This window comes from Pteropus vampyrus, unplaced genomic scaffold (genome assembly GCF_000151845.1).
Source record: "Pteropus vampyrus isolate Shadow unplaced genomic scaffold, Pvam_2.0 Scaffold25, whole genome shotgun sequence".
Classification (NCBI taxonomy): domain Eukaryota; kingdom Metazoa; phylum Chordata; class Mammalia; order Chiroptera; family Pteropodidae; genus Pteropus; species Pteropus vampyrus.
Genome location: NW_011888806.1, coordinates 9,738,943 through 9,753,046, shown reverse-complemented (window position 1 = coordinate 9,753,046; position 14,104 = coordinate 9,738,943). Strand labels below are relative to the sequence as shown.

At 39.9% G+C, this 14,104-nt stretch overlaps 1 protein-coding gene and 1 pseudogene across 3 annotated transcripts in view; one reads left to right on the top strand and one right to left on the bottom strand.

Moving 5' to 3' along the window:
• Positions 1–3,988: 3,988 nt before the first annotated feature.
• The window catches only part of AFF1 (AF4/FMR2 family member 1), a 163,950-nt gene continuing 153,834 nt past the window's right edge, over positions 3,989–14,104 (top strand). Inside the window, exon 1 of one of the 3 annotated variants that reach the window (XM_011356322.2) lies at positions 3,989–4,264. The gene's annotated coding sequence lies outside the window, so the exon portion shown is untranslated. Of the gene's footprint in view, positions 4,265–4,457; positions 4,483–14,104 lie in introns of those variants that run through there. The other 2 variants (XM_011356323.2, XM_023528440.1) reach the window with 2 other exon arrangements.
• LOC111737292 lies at positions 12,324–12,439 on the bottom strand (annotated as a pseudogene).

Below are 14,104 nucleotides of genomic sequence, written 5' to 3'. Positions count from 1 at the left end.
AGGTGAATCATAGTGCTGAGTTCTTGAAGTTGTGCCATAGTCTTCAGGGTATTTTTAACCCCAGCCCTGTTCCTATTGGACACTATGACTTGGGCTCATGTATTCTGGCTCTACCTATTGTTTCTTTCCCTTTTCCACTTCCTACCTATTTGGTTTTCCCATAATCACTCAGCTTTCCTTATCCAATTCTTATTTAAACCTCCAAATGTAACTGTCAAAATGGAAACCCACTGCCAACTCCCTTGGATCTACTGATGTGGATTTAACTGTAATAGACATTAATTGGGATATTTATACTAATCTAATCCTGTGTATAGTAGTAAGAATATGACCTTGAGCCATGGAAAAGCTGAGTTCAAATACTGCTTTTGCTACTTATTTGCTATATAATCAAGATCCAGATGAATGATCTCTCAGGCATATACCTTCTTTATACATGAACTATAAATATACATATGTTTTCAAGGCGATTAAATAAATTTATGTATGTGAAATGTCTGGTAAATTATAGAAATTCAGTTAAATCCCTATGTTAATATTTTTAGAGAAAAATGTGGGTGTTGTGCTTATGTTCTTTGCTCCAGATTCATTGGGGTTTTCCAAATTACTATTTTAAATACAAAAGCAATTTAACGGTACAATCACATGACTAAAAACCATTCATAATCCCCATTTGGGATTGGTAGGTAGTGTGTAGTAGCAGTGAGTAAAAACACACAATATGAGACTAATATTGCACTTATTAGAAAAATTATGTCAGGTCACTGGGAACCATATTTTCCGCAAAATATTAATGATAAAATAAAGACAGTTATTTTAATTATAAGCAGTGTGCACCTAGTTCTTCTTACATCAAAAGATAGCAGGTTAATTTTGCATATCTGCCCCCCAGATAGATAGAGAAGGAATGCTAGGAATTTCTGTGTCTGCCTACAATCTATGCCAGCTCTCAGCACACTTTCTGCCATGGCCTTGGGGATTAGGACTGCAGCCTGACTGTCTCCTATTCATTTTCTTACGGCAGCCACAGTAGTCTTTCTAAAATGCAACCTGAGCAAATCAATCTCCTATCCACTGCACTTAGCATGAAAGGAAAACTCCCTAGGTTGGCATGTAGGGCCCTTCACCATCAGTTTCCAGTTGACCTTTCCTGTTTTATTTCTTATCACTACCCCTCATAATCTTTGTGCTGAGGTCCTACTCCCCCTCTTTGTTTGTGTTCTTGTTTGGAAACTGGCTCTTCTTCTACTTCCCTTTTACCTAGTTTAGGCTAAGTCTTCACTGTCACCCTCTCCTCATCCACACTACCTTGCCCCAATTCTGGGTTAGTTGTTTTCTTTCACAAGTGTATGTTCAGCTCTTGGTTTAGTTAAGATTTATTTACACTGTGAAGAAATTGATGACCTTTGAAATATATATGCAGACTTTTTGAAGGAGCATAATTTAAATTGCTGGTTTAAAATGCTTGGGTCTTACCACTATGCTGTATACCTGAAATTAATATAAAATAATATTGAATATCAACTGTAATTCAAAAAAAATTAAAAAATGAATGCTTGGGTCGTGCTGACTGCAGAGTTTAGGAAGACTTCCGACTGGCCAAGCAAATAGCCATTTATATTGTGATGACGGCACATTCTCTACCATTCTCAATCATAATGTTGTGTTCTTGCTTCTTTGTACAGGTGCTCTGAGAATACAACCCATGAGCTGCTGTGAATCCCAGGGGTTTAACTTGTTTGTCTTTAAATTTTGAGTAAAATCATGGCTGAAAATTGTCGGGTAACATCCCAGACGTCCTCACACGAAGAGGCAGCTAAAAAGGGAAAATTTTTTTTCAGTTCTGTTTAAAAAAAGATCACTGATGTCAGAGACCTGCTTCCCCATAGCAGAAACATAATCAGAAATATATTTGACTAGGTTGTCAAGATGAAAAAAGTACTAGAATTGCACTAGGTGAGGTAAAAATGTAAGTTAAGAATTTCTATAATGAAAAAGATAGAAGAAAGTATATCTGAAAAGCTAAATATCTGCATCTCTATTACATAATTACTTTTGTTTATGTTATGATTTAAAAATTTTTAGGTATAATAAAATCACTATTTAAAATGGCCTGCTAATTAACCATTTACATAATGTGATCTGGAGAAAAGGCAGAAAGGTAATTTAAAAACTCACTGGAATGGCTATCCTGCTTTTTCTTTATTTATTATTAATTTTGATTTAAATGTTTTTAAATTAATTTTGATTTAAATGTTTTTAAATAACCCAACACCTTTCTGGAAAATTAATCAATAGAAATGTGCATTGGCACTGTTTATTTACCTGCTTGTTTCTTCTAGGCATCGGAATCTCATGAAACAGGAGCTCTGTCTTTGTCATTGATATGGCCCCTCACCTAGCGCACTGCCTTAACAATATTAATATAAATGCAATAAAATATTCTCTGAACCAAAGCTACATTATCTTAGACAAAATTTTTTTTGCAAGATTACATTCTTCATATTCAAAAGCAGGAATATAGAATTATCAAAACTCCACTGTCAATATCATTTACTAAGTTGACTATAATTTGAAGGTATTACAAGGTATTATGAGATGATAAAAAAATACAAGAAAAAGTTTTAATAGGAGTGATAAAAAATCTTCACATTATAAAATATTACTATGCTTATATATATTTTACAATGAAATATATTAATTCCATAACAAAAAGGTTAAAATATTTGTTATGACTAGGATAAATCTCAATCTCTCTTGGAGATCTTTAATAAGTACACAAACACCCATCTGTCAGAGGTGATTCTTGTCCCACTTTGCTCAGGGGTGACCTCCAAAGCTTCATCTAGAGGCACAGCAGATTTCATCAGGGACATTATTTTAGCTGTTAAGGTAAATGAAATCAGCATGATCATGAGAGCACAGGGAATAGGGAGAAGAGTTATATTTTGGAAAACAATCTTTAGGAAATTAGGAAAATAGGGTTTAATTTGGAAATACAAATATCTATACATTAGGTTTTTAATCAAACACTGTTCATGTGAATTATGAAGGAGCCATGAGGGGCAAAGCAACGGCAAGAACAACAACAAGGAAAGAACACAAAGGGCAAGGAGCGGGTATTTTAATACATTATATTGCATTTGAGCAAGATGATTTTCTTCACGCAAACCATTTCACCCATTTTAAACCATTAAGCTATTGGAAAAAAACACTGGGCCATTTGATGTAATCTTTCTGTATCTCTTTCAGGGAGGAAGGTGACGGTGACACAAAGACAGCTTGATGCTTTCTCCTGTAAGTTACTAGAAGTGATTGGGAAGCAACTTAACTAGACGTTAACTTTCCCTTTCTTTTGAGTCTCTTTGTCAAAGCCTCTACATTCATTAGAATTTTCTAGGATTGGGCTGGTGAAGAGCAAGAACCCGAGGCTGAATTCAGGAGACATGCTTTCCCACACCACTCCGTAGTTTGTGATATTGTGCACAATATTTATTTTCGACTCTTCGGTTATTACTTGGGACATGGCAACAATAATTTATATGTTATAAGGTTGTCGTGAAGATGAGGCAGGCCCGTGTGTGAAAAGTCCTTTACAAACTGTACAACGCTCCCCAGATGTTAGTTAATATCTCCTTTAAAGGGCACAGATTCTGTTTCAATTGCATAGGAGATTGCAAAAAGCCTCCTTGACACTTTTAGTCAAACTTGATTCTGAGCTTAATCTTGCTGTAAAGCGAAAGGGTTCTTGTACCCCACACCAGCCCTGGGCAGGGTCACCCACGCTGCCGGTGCTGTCACTGCAATATCCACCCTGAGCTGCTGCTCCCCCTCCATCCTCCCAACGGTCTCCAGCGGAGGGCGGCTGTGTTCCTTGCCAGTTGGGTGGCGCCAGCTGAAGGGCGTGGGCGGGGCGGAGCCGCGGAAAGCCGCTCCAGGGAGAGCGGCGTGGCCTCCCGAGGAGGGCGTGGCCTAGCCTCCCGGGCGTTCTGGGGCGATAGGCGCGCGGAGCTCGCGAGCCGGGAGCGGACGAGCGCGCGGCCCCTGCGCAGTCGGCCGCGGCTTGCGCGCGTCGCCGGCCCAGCTGCATTCTCGCCCCCGCTGCTCCTGAGCCGCGTCTTGCGCGAGCCGCCGCTGAGCAGCTGGAGGACGCGCTGCCCTCAGCTCTCCGCACCGGCGCCCCTTTCCCACCGCAACAGGTCAGGGGAAGGCGGAGGGGGCGAAGGCGTACGACCCCGAGACGGGAGGACGACGGGTCTAGAAGGTAAGCGGAGCCCCGCGTCCCCGGGCTGGGGATCGGTCAGCCTGGCCCCGAACCACAGGCGCTGATTTCTGGGAAGCCCAGGCTCTCCCCCGCCTCGTTGCCGGCTTCCCAGCACGCTGACTCAAGTCGCTGGCCTTCCCACTTTTCCGGTGGGAACCTTCGGGGAGAGCGGGCGAAGGAGACGCGGAGCTCGCACCACCCTTACTTGCAAATGCGAGGCAGGTACCGTTTAGAAAAACCGGGGAGAGGATCACAGGAAGAGACTCATCCTTCTCCCCCGCTCCCACTCCCCAAACTCAGACATCTGCCGGAGTACCCCGCGCCTTGCGGAAAGATGTTCTGTTATGTGAACCTGGTCCCAGGGTTGCGTAATAGAGTCTCCGAAGTTTCTCGCGGTGGGGGTGGGTAAAAGCGGGGCTTTTCTTTCCATCCCGAGTCCCCTTCTTCCCGGCATTGTCACCTCTCTCCCTTGCGTCTGGTAGAGAGAGATTAGTGGTTCCAATCCCAGATAAAGTGAGTGAGAAGGAGGCGCGTGTCGGTGGTCCGCAGCCTGTAGAGAGGGAGGGGAAAAGTTGGAGGCACCCCTGAGACTTGCTCCTGGGGCGGAGCTAGGCGGCGTCTGCAGAGCGTGGGACTGGTTAATTTCTCTTGATAATTTTCTTCTCGGGTGTGTCTGATACTCTGTGACTGCCGCTTGAGAGCCCTCCAATCTTGAGAGTGCCGAGGTGGGCGAATTAAAAGGAACAGGAATTGGAAGGTCGTATGTACCTTACTTTAATGTAATGTCAGTTAATGAAGCTGCGAGAGGCCTTCGACGGTCTTGGTACTTCGCACTCGGTTTGTCTTCTTGGAGTTTCCACAGCCCCGTAGTGTTATGCAAATTGTGTCTGGAAGACCCTTGGCTTTAGAAGTCGAGGTGTGTCCGAAAGTTCTGCTAGCCTGGCTCTGTTGGGAGGGCGGAAGGGCCTTGCAGACAGTATTTGTGTTGTATTTTAAGGGTGGGATGGGGTGATTTTGACCCCGTTGGTGTACATTGCTTGCGGGGGATATGACATACCATTGAGGAACAAGACAGATTTTAAAACTTTCAAGGCGAAACCGTAAATTAAGGCGAAGACCCAGTGTTCTCCGGGACAGTTGCAAAGTGAGAAGAGCTCAGTAATTGAGGCACAGAAACGTCAGGCGCGAGAGCGACCTGAGAGGTGTGGAGATTTTGCTTATGCAAGATTATTTCAGAGCTAGGTCCTGCAGAGCTCGTAGTAGATAGGCAGCGGTGGGATGCCTCTCTTAGACCCACGGGATGTCAGACTCCAGGTGGGAATAGAAGGCACGAAAAAGAAAAAGACCTTTGGACCCAGGAGTCTAGTTCTGCTGAGAGGCATAAGAATACCTAGGCATGGCCCTGTTTCAATGTTTACTTCCTCTGTCTAATGTATTTCCTTAGCTTGCCTTTCATCTTTAGTGAAAAGGATTCCTTGAGTGGATATTCTGGAAATAAATTCACAAGAGAATTGAAAATCCTGGATGGCTTGTGTGCCTTGATTTAAAGGTGGTGTCTCTTGCCAGTGTTGGAAAGTTTTGGTTTTTTTTTTTTTGTTTTTTTGTTTGTTTGTTTGTTTTAAGATAAATATGCAGAAAAGGAATGAAGAAAACTAGCGACTCGAGAGAATGAAGGAAGGGAGACTAGGAGAGAAAGCAAGAGAATAGATAATACTTAAAACTAGATAAACCAATTTGAATTCAACTAATTTAGGAGAGAAGGAATCAAGGAATGGATTTGGGACAGGCTTAGTTTGAAAAAACAAGTTTCGATATTGGGGACTACCCCCTTTTATTTTTCTAAATATAACTTACAGGAATGATGAGACTGGGGATGAAGTACTTGCAGGTATATTGTATATTACTTTGAACTTTTCATTTACCACTTTCAAGAAGAAAATGAACTGTTATATATCAGAGTTAATATGTCTTATTCATTTACTGTAGCAATTGAATTTCTGTAATGTCTTTGGCGTTTGTCATTTGCTTAGAAACTCTTGAACTTTATGAAAATATAATTTCAAAAAATTATAATGTGTTAAATTAGAATTCAGAAGTCATCTAGAGACAGAAAATTTATGGCAAGAATAAAGCCCAGGTGATTTTAAACATTGCTTTCTCCTACCAGATGCAGAATATGCATGCATTTTTTGCCACCAGAAGTCACTGTTTCACTGGGGTTACAAGACAGTAAATAGACTACATTAAACTGGCTGCCTCGTTTCCTTTCTGCTTTAACTGAATTTTGTAGGGAGTTGGTTGTACTGAAAGTTACTTTTTTTAATTGACTAAGATACTTGCTTAATTAGGTTTTGGATTAAATTTGGAAAAGCACCATTCAGTTATGATACTTATACATGAGTTGTAATCACTATAACCATGTGATTGTTCAATTGAAGTTATATTGCCTTGGGAGTTAAAAAGATGGGCAAAAAATAAAAGCTTAGAAAAGGCAAACTTGTTTTCAATATTTTTAAAGAAGTAAGAAGAGTTTCATGCTCAATTCTAATTTGTGCTTTCATCAAACAAATTTACTTAATCCTTTCCGAAGTTAGTTGACAGGTCCAAATCTTGAGACAGATTTATGCTTTCACTTTTTAAAAGGTAGAGCTAATTTACATATAAATATTTGATTATAAGCCATACACAGGGAACAGTGTGCCCTGCAAATGTCTCTTAAGGTATAGCGGCATAGCTAGGATATTCTCCCTATTATCAAAGCTCTACACTGAAAATGGTCCTCCAACTTGAATTTATTTGCTATCTTAGCTATATCTGTTGAAGCTAGAAGCCCAAAGTCCCCCTATTTCAAGATGCTAGACCGTTAACTAATTTTTCAGGTGATTGAGAAAGAATTTTGGAGAGAGTATAAATTAAGGAACTGCATTTACCACAAATATACAAAGTTTTGTAACATTTCCCTCATTAAATTATAAATTCAACAATGGTTTCTCTTGCCGAAAGATATTTAATAGGCAGTGGTTTTCTAGCACTTGCTCTCTTTTGTACACAGTTGTTGCTTATTTAATATTTGTTGAATCTCAGATTTTATTAAAATAGATTATATAAACTCTGTAATCCATTTATTAAAATTCTACCACGGTGCAGAAATAAATGTGAAATATGTAGTTCTTTGCAGGTACACATCCTTCATTCTTGACTGTTTATATGTGCACAGCAGTTTGTTGTAGACTTGAAACCACGAGACCCTAAGGCTATTAGGGTAGCTAATAGCAGTTTCTATCTTCTGCCTTAGGACAGAACTCCTTCACTAATGTTCTCCAGGGGAGGAAAATCAGCTGATTTTCTTAAATTATCTGGCCCATTTTAAACATGACTAAGGAATTCTTGTTAGAGTGACTTTTTCCTATTAAAAGATTGAGATTATTGTGACAAGTGGAGCCCAGAGGAATCAATTACGTCATTAATACTTCATATTCATTTCTAATACCTCATAAGTATTGAGCATCTTCTGTGTGCCACACAGTACTCTGAGCATTGGAGAAACTGAGAACACCATGATCAAGAAAGAGAAAGAGCCCATGCAGGTGGAGTTTATATTCGTGTAGCACCAAAGCTGTTTACCAACAGCTTTACATGATATATCATTTAAGCCTAATTGTAACTCTGAAGTTGGAGTTCATTTTCCATTTTAAAATCAGGAAATTGAGTTGAAGAAGTGACTTGACTCTGTGACTCAAAGCCTGGTGCCCTTTCTACTATGGTACACTGTGTTGGCTGTGTCGATATGTGGTTTCCTGTTTTTCAAGAATTACAGCTTGACTCTAAAATATAAATAGTATTTCTCCTTGGCTAAGTAATTCTTTCTGATCATTATGGGAATGAAAAAGCAGGTATTTTCATTTAGTATTCTGGACAGATATTTGTGACTCCAAAGGAAAATATTATGCAGACCTATTAAACAGACATGTGGTGTTTATTTGCACCATATGAAGATCCTTACTTTCCTAAAAATTAAATGCAAGGGCTTATGAACCATCTCCCATAGTGCTTGAAATCTATTAGTGAAGTTATGAAATTCAGCTCACAGTCCTATATAAATCGAGATATACCCTTACCATTTCCGTCAATCATGTAGATTTGGTAAATATATGCAGTGTAGAAGTGATTCTCAAACTTATGGTAAGCATCAGAATCTCCTGAAAGGCTTTTTAAAACACAGATATGTCTCTCTGCCTGTTCCCCACTCCCCTCAAGTTTCTGATTCTATAGGTCTGGAGTAATGCCCAAGAATTAACATGTCCACAGGTGATGTTGATGTTGCTAGATCTGGAACTACACTTTTGAGAACCACTGCAGTGTAGCAGAGAATTTAAAACCATGGTCTGAGCCAGATGGCTTGGACTTGAATCTTGGATATACCACCTACTATCTGTCAGGCCTTAGGCAAATTACTTAACTTCTTATTACGAACTGTGAAGGCTCTGAGAATTTACCCTACTTTAGGACTAACAAAGTTAACCTGCCACAGTTTCATGGACTCCTGGGAATGACTCGATAACTCATTATAATAGCTGTAGCTAAAATATCAACATTTTCTTACACTCGTTCCCTAAGCCCTAGTTTCCAAAGGGAGGTATGAAGAGAGTCAGGTGACACCTGAAAACACAGTGGGTTGCATTATAGGGGGAATCCTGAGTTTAAGGAATCCCAGTCTTTTACAGTGGGCAGTAAGCATGCTTGCCCTTTGCTCCAGAGGGACTCATTATCTTGATGATACTGGACAGTATATATGCTGCCCTTTGCTCCAGAAGAAGACACTATCTCTATTTTCCAAGGCTGATCTCTATGCAAGTATTCTTAAGGATCATATGGAATAACCGCAGTTGGTGCCTCTGCTTGTACAATGTGCAGAAATGCCATAGACCCATGAAGAATGGCTCCCAACACTTTACCATTCCCTTATAAAATGGGGTTAACAATATAGTAGTATCTCCCTTATTGAGTAGTTCGGTAGATTAAAGGTATTAAGATTTAGCAAGTACTTGGACCAGAGCATAAGTACTATAGAAATATTTCCTATTATAATTCCTGAAGGAAAAAAAAAAATTTAATGGTGTTGCTTATAAGTTGAAATAATTGATTTACTGAGTATCTCTAACTTTGAGTTTGTTCCAAGAAACTTCTTTAATGGGTCTAAATTCTAAAATAGGGATAATGCATCATATGATATTTTACCAGCCCATGGGGAACAAGGCAGAAACATTTACTAGTAATATTCATGCGCTCTCCTATGTTTCTCCACCTCCTTATGGTTACAGAATAATGTGACTAATTCTGTCCAGTGGGCTATCTGTGGGAGTAATGTGTATTTCTGGGCCGAGGCACTTAAGTGGCTCTTATGAAACCTTCCAACTCTCTCTCATTACAGTAAACCCTGAAGCCTCATTTTGAGATAGTAGAACTTCCAACAGCTTGGGTTTCTCATTGTGGAGAAAAGCTTCCTACCCTCCTCCCTACCCCAGCACACCAATATGCAATGGACATAAAGAAGGAGCATGAAATAATTCTTCCTTCTGTCAAGCCATTGAGATTTGGGGGTTAATTTGCTACTGTAGCATAACCTAGACTATCTTCCCTATCTTCCAGAGTCTGTAATACCTGCCTACTCTGAGAAAGTTCACAATTATTTTAAAATATAGACTCTAGCGATATATACATAAAGCTACACATGGAGCTTGCATTTTGTTGAGGAAATATAAACAAGTAACAATTGTCTGTTTATTTATACATAAGTTAATTTCAGATAGCGGTAAGTACAATAAAAAGATGTGGGACCAACACTGTTATTTTACTACCCAATGCCCATTCCTATTTTTGTTGTTGTTGTTGTTGTTGTTGCTAAGAGAAACTTAATTGTGTGTGAGACTACATTGTACCCAGCCTCAGGTGATAAATCATGTTTGTTCGCAGCCAGTGATGACAATTTATATCCTGGTTTATCTTCCTTCCCTGCAGCTTGAGGCCACATGACTTAGTTCTGGTTATTTGACAGTCAAGGTTCTGGGGAAAGATTTTCCTTTTCTGACAAAAGGAGGCATAGTCACCCTCCTCTCATCTTCTTCCTGCCTGGAATGCAGATAAGATGTTGGGTTATGGAAGAAACCTTTTTGTACCATAAGATGACAAGCATAAAGACAACATGCTAAATATGGCAGAGCAGAAAGCGACAAGAGTTCCTAATTGAAGAGCTAAAATTATACCAGTAGCTATCAACTTCTAGACTTGCTATAGGACAGGTCCACAACCCCTGGGCTGTGGACCATACTGGTCTGTGGACTGTTAGGAACGGGGCCACACAGCAGGAGGTGAGCAGCAGGCAAGCAAGCAAAGCTTCATCTGTATTTGCGGTCATTCCCCAGAGCTAGCACTACCGCCTCAGCTCCCTCAGATGGGAGCACAGGTCCCTGGTGCAAAAAAGGTTGGGGACCACTGCTATAGGAGAAATATAAACCTCTTAATTAAGCAGTCGCTACTTGCAGCAAGATACATTCCTAACCCATATAGATTATGAAGGAATAGAGAGGGGGTTAGTTGGAGGGCGTGGTTGAAGGTACAACAGTGCTATGTTAGCTACTGTAATCAGGGAAGGACTCTTTGAGACTGTATCATTGACCTGAGAACCTAATGATGAGAGGGACCCAACAAGATGCAAGGTAGTGCCAGAGCCCCCTGGAAGAAAAGATTTGAAGTAAAGAAGAGGTAGTTGGGGAAATTGTGTTCCCTATGGGTTGCTAAGTTTTGGGGCTCCACATGGCATTGGAGAGCTGCAGGAACTGTAGGTGCTCTGGTTAGTTTGGGGCCCTTGGAAGATTATGATCTACTTGGGGTAGAGTTCTGGAGAATTCAGATGAAAACAGTGTATGACACATGACTCAGTGCTGACACATTGCCTGTTACCAAGAGACTGTTATTCCTGGAGGTTATGTGTGGGGGAGGCGAAGGGAAGTAAATCTGACCAGCGATGACTGACAAGTCCAGGCATCCTCTAGACTCCAGACTGAGTTATTTACCTCATAGTCTCCTTTGGAAACTAGGTCATGGTCATAGGGCTTTGAGACCTGCTTAAATGTTTCTCCAGTTGAAAAGCGTCTCTAATGTATGGCTTTTCCTGAGCATGTGCTTTGGCAGAAAAATAACTAGAACAACTACTACCATTTCTTGAGTGCTTACCATGAGCTGGGCATTATGCTAAAAATGTCCCAAACATTTTATCTAACCTTATGACAACCCCATGAAGCCCCATATTGCTGATGAGAAAGCTGAGACCTTAGAGAACAGTGAATTTCTTGAGGTCTTAATAGCTAGTAGTTTGCAAAGCAGGCTTTTTAACCAGCATGTCTTAAAGACTCCTCAGAGGTGGGTTCCTTTGAATGTGCTAGCTTTTGGAAACACTTAATGACCAGAACAGAATATTTGAAAATATCTTGAATCATATTTTAAATTTCTCCTTCCTCATTTTCCTTCCTTGTAATTATATAGGAATATGGTATAAGTATATAAAACCAAAAAAAAATTTTTTTTTTTTACTTTAATTGTTTTACCTGCTATTTTGGAAAGAAAAGCAGTTTGATATACATGACAGTTTTATTTCTAAATAAATTTACATTGCAAGAGACTGGAAGGACTATAGAAGGGTCACTTAAATAGACTTGGCAGAGTACATTCCTGAAGAAACAGTCTGTTTCACTGACATAAACTTTAGTGTAGACAGTGCTGACTGAGATAATGAGAGCTGCCATGTATTGACTGCCTATGATGTGTCAGTGCGCTAGGCATTTTAGCTAGGTTATGAGTCGCTTTTCTAGGTAATTCTGTAAAATAGGCTATTTTCTATTTTAGAGAGTAGGGCACTGAAGCTGTTACGGCTTAATTTGCTGTAATTAAGTGATCACCTGTCTCACTTGAACCTTTTCTCTTTCTGCTGTACAGCACTACTCCATTTTTAAATAGAGCCAAGTTTATATCTTTCATGCTATTTTATTATTATTATTATTTATGCCTACAGCACCTGGTCTTCCTAGGTGGTCTCCCATCCAAGTACTAACCAGGCCTGACCCTGCTTAGCTTCTGAGATCAGGTATCGGGCTTGTTCAGGGTGGCATGGCGGTAGACCGAGGCTCTACTGGAGCATGAACCCAGGACCTTCTCCATGTAAGCAGACGTGCTAACCGCTACACTATGGAACCATGTCCTCTTTCATGCTATTTTTTAAAAGGGAAGATTTTAAACTGCTCCCTCCTTTTATTATTCCATTTTGTCTTTATAATCTAGTAAAAATAATATAAAAATGTATGAAAACTTCAGGAAGACCTTCTGATTTATAAGCCAGTACACTTTTCTCCCAGTCCCCATATTTGGAGAAAAAAAATGTTTACATGGGTATTAAAGGATTCCACAGCATTAAAAAAAAAAAAAGTGAAAGTGCCCTTTTTTTCAGAGAAGTTACTGTGAACAGTTTGGTACATGTGCATGCATGTGCATGCATGTGTTATGCATAAATGTAAAAACAAAGCATTTTCTTTTTCATTTCTTTTTTTTCCTTCCCTTTTTGTTTGGAAACATTTTTTTTTAAAGTTGCTCACATTGTGTGTTTTGTTCATCATCTTGTTGGGATAAACCTATTCTTTGGATGTTACATTGCATCTTGTAATGTATCCTAACTGATTTAGCCATTTCTGTGTTGATATGTATTAGATTGTTACCAGTTTTCTTATTATAAACAATATTTTATTGCACATACCTCCTTATAGGTAATGTGGCTATATATTTAAGAAAAATTCTTTGAAAGAGAGAAATGCTAAACTGAAATATATGCTAATTTCCTTTTTTTTAAATTATTTTTTTTATGATGACATTGGTTAACGAAATCCAATAAGTTTCAGCTGTACACTTTAACAGTAAGGCATGCTTATATATTTACACTTTGTGTTCATCTCCCATAGTTAGATTTCTTTCTGTCACCACATATTTGACCACCTTTACCCCGTCTACCTCCCCGCTCCCCACACCCGCTACCCCCTATGCAATTTCCTTTCTTAGCAGAGGTTTAGGATAATACTGTCCTGACCACTGCAGGCCTCCATTCTAACCTGACCTTATATCTGAGTTGCATGGCTACTCCATACAGCTGTGCAAATCATACATCAGTACCTAAACAGCCTTTCACAGGCCTTTCTGTGAGACATAACTGAAATAGTCAATAATCTGGTGATGCAGCCTTCTTGCCTCTGCCTCTATGGAAAAGATTGTGCCTCCCAGCAAAATTGTGAGTTGCACAGATAAGTCCCTGGCTGTGCCCAGGGGCCAGATCTCCCAGAAAATGTCTCTCTCACTTTATATTCTACCCACCACCCAAGAAGCCAGTGATGACACCTAGGGGTTTGGCTGACTCCTTCAGTCAATCTTGGCTTTGTCAGTCTCTAGGACCATTTTTTTTTTTTTTTAAATAGACTTTTTTTTGAGCACAATTGGGTTCACAGAAAAATTGAGCTAAAGGTGGAGATTTCCCATAGATCTCCCTGCCCCCACACATGCACAATTCCTCCCCAGTATCAGCATCTCCCATTAGAGAGGGACCTGTTACAACAGAGGAACCTACATCTACACACAATTACCATCAGAGTTCTAAGACCATTTTCCACTATAGAGCTGCATGGCTCGCTCCTAACTTCCTTTAAAGTCTTTGCTCAAATGTTACATTCTCTGACAACCCTATATAAAATTGCAGCACCTTACCTCATTTCCTCTTTGGCATGCTATACTTTCTCTTTGTTTTAA